Here is a 3,040-nt window from a genome sequence, read left to right as displayed (position 1 = left end):
GGCGAGTCGCTCAGATGTTTATGACGGATATCGGGGATTCACAGGGGGCCTAGGCTCACAGCTCATTATGATTATTTATTATTATTAGCATTATTATTATTATTATTATTATTATTATTATATTATTATTATTACTATTATTAGCTCCGAGCTCCTTATTATTGTTAGCATCATTATTAGCATTATTATTATTATTATTATTATATTATTATTATAACTATTATTAGCTCCGAGCTCCTTATTATTGTTAGCATTATTATTATATTATTTTCCATTTGGATCACGGCATTAGCGGTGGCTTCTGGTTGACCGTGTCCCAACCTGGGACATAGGGATGCAATCCAGAATTTTTCGCAGATGTGTGCTGTTCCCAGTAGTGCGATTTTCTGCACTTCTTGGGCAGTGTGGTGGCCAGAGAGTTCCTTGAGTTCTTCTCAAAACCATTCTTTATAGAGCCAAGGCGCTCTACTCCGACCACCCACTGCCGCACAACTCTCGTCTTAGTGCTTCCACATCCTGCTAATCTCGTATGGCCAGATCTTTTATATTATTATTATCATATTATTATTATTATTATTATGTATTATATTATTATTATTATTATTATTATATTATTATTATATTATTATTATTAGCTCCGAGCTCCTTATTATTGTTAGCATTATTATTATATTATTATTATTAGCAGCACTTCCACAAGCTGCTTGTTCTCTAGCACACACCATGATTAACATCCGGCTTCCGTCGGAAGGATCTTGTTATAGGAACATTAGTCACGTCTGAGAAACACTGAGATGGTGATTTATAGCAACCAACGTTTGATGTGCATGTATTTCGGTAAAGCCTAAACGAGGAGGCCGAATCTACTATCTATTTCGCGTTCAATCCTGTCATCACCCAGCCAATGCGATCCTGGTAGCAAGGAAAGGCACCTTGGGGTATCGCACTGTTGTCGACACCGTTAAATAGAACTTTCTACAGAGAGTTTAAACCCGGAGCATCACCTTCCTAGCTGTCCATTCTTCTCCCAACCTCGTGCCAACCGCGAAACCGTTAGCAACAAATCACGTTTAGGGCACGACGCCTTTTTAACATGATTGAGAGACGATGGTTAAACCTGTTAAGATTTACTCCAATTCAATGCAGCGTAGTAGTGTTGGTGTGCGGCTACGCGGCGTTTTTCGCGCTTCGCGTGAGATCCGGGCTGCAAATTGTCTAGTCTATCGTGCAGCGCCTGGACGAAGGCTGACCACTATAACCAACGAACCTTCGTGGCCGAGTAGGACGCCTCGACGTGGTGCCACCGTCCGTCGCTGACCGTCGCAGGGGAGATGACCTCCACCTGTCCTTGACCCTGGTAGAGGGAGAACCTCAGTTTGCCCTGAGTCAGCTCCAGCACGACAAAGTCCGGGGAGCTCGCAGCGCCTGTCGGTGGAGAGGTAAGAAAAGCGAGGTCGAGATTTGCGACGTAGATTGGCGCTCCTAAGTATTAACTAACTAACTAATATAATATGTAAATAATATAATAACTAACCAACTAACTATAACTAGATAATATAATTAAATAATATAAGAATTAATAACGAGATAGTGACGGATAACTCATATCTCGTGAGTGCATGCGTGCGTGCGTGCGTGCGTGAGTGCATGCGTAACGGCGCTGCTCGTGATGGGGAGTCAGTCACGCGTGCTTTAGAACCACGCTCGATTACTCGTTCCCTATAATCAAATATGCCATGCTGTTACGGCGTGTTCAATTCCAATTTTCTATGCTATAACAGCATAGATTCTTAGTGTTTTTCAAGTTAGTGTAACCAGTAATATATCCGCTACGAGGTGAGACTATATTTCGCAATATTTTTAACAGAATATGTGTTTTTGAGCAATAACTTCGAAATAATGGCTTTAATATATTCGGGTTTTGCCCCATTACTTGTTAATATCCAGAAACGCGACCTACGAACACGCGACCCACGCACACGAACCCATGAACCAAAAGCTTGTTACGTGGTTAAGGATAATTATCTTAAACTCTCATCCTATTACTTGTTAATATCCAGAAACACTACCTACGAACACGCGATTCCCACACACGAACCAAAAGCTACTTGGTTAAGGATAATTATCTTAACCTCTCATCCTATTACTTTTTAATATCCAGAAACGCGATTTACGAACCGAGTTTAGTTTTCGCCCCGTCACTTGTTAATATCCAAGAGATTACACACAAACACACACGCACACGCACGCACGCACGCACGCACGCACGCACGCACGCACGCACACCACACACACACACACACACACACACACACACACACACACACACACACACACACACACACACACACACACACACACACACACACACACACACACACNATAGCAACCAACGTTTGATGTGCATGTATTTCGGTAAAGCCTAAACGAGGAGGCCGAATCTACTATCTATTTCGCGTTCAATCCTGTCATCACCCAGCCAATGCGATCCTGGTAGCAAGGAAAGGCACCTTGGGGTATCGCACTGTTGTCGACACCGTTAAATAGAACTTTCTACAGAAAGTTTAAACCCGGAGCATCACCTTCCTAGCTGTCCATTCTTCTCCCAACCTCGTGCCAACCGCGAAACCGTTAGCAACGAATCACGTTTAGGGCACGACGCCTTTTTAACATAATTGAGAGACGAGGTATAGCGCAAGCTCTATCTATCTAGTCTCTAGTCTATCGTGCAGCGCCTGGACGAAGGCTGATCACTATAACCAACGAACCTTCGTGGCCGAGTAGGACGCCTCGACGTGGTGCCACCGTCCGTCGCTGACCGTTGCAGGGGAGATGACCTCCACCTGTCCTTGACCCTGGTAGAGGGAGAACCTCAGTTTGCCCTGTGTCAGCTCCAGCACGACAAAGTCCGGGGAGCTCGCAGCACCTGTCGGTGGAGAGGTAAGAAAAGCGAGGTCGAGATTTGTGACGTAGATTGGCGCTCCAAGTATTAACTAACTAATATAATATAATATATAAATAATATAATAACTAACTAACT

Source organism: Priapulus caudatus, unplaced genomic scaffold (assembly GCF_000485595.1).
Source record: "Priapulus caudatus unplaced genomic scaffold, Priapulus_caudatus-5.0.1 Scaffold952, whole genome shotgun sequence".
Taxonomy (NCBI): Eukaryota; Metazoa; Priapulida; class Priapulimorpha; order Priapulimorphida; family Priapulidae; genus Priapulus; species Priapulus caudatus.
Note: the sequence above shows the minus strand (reverse complement) of the source record.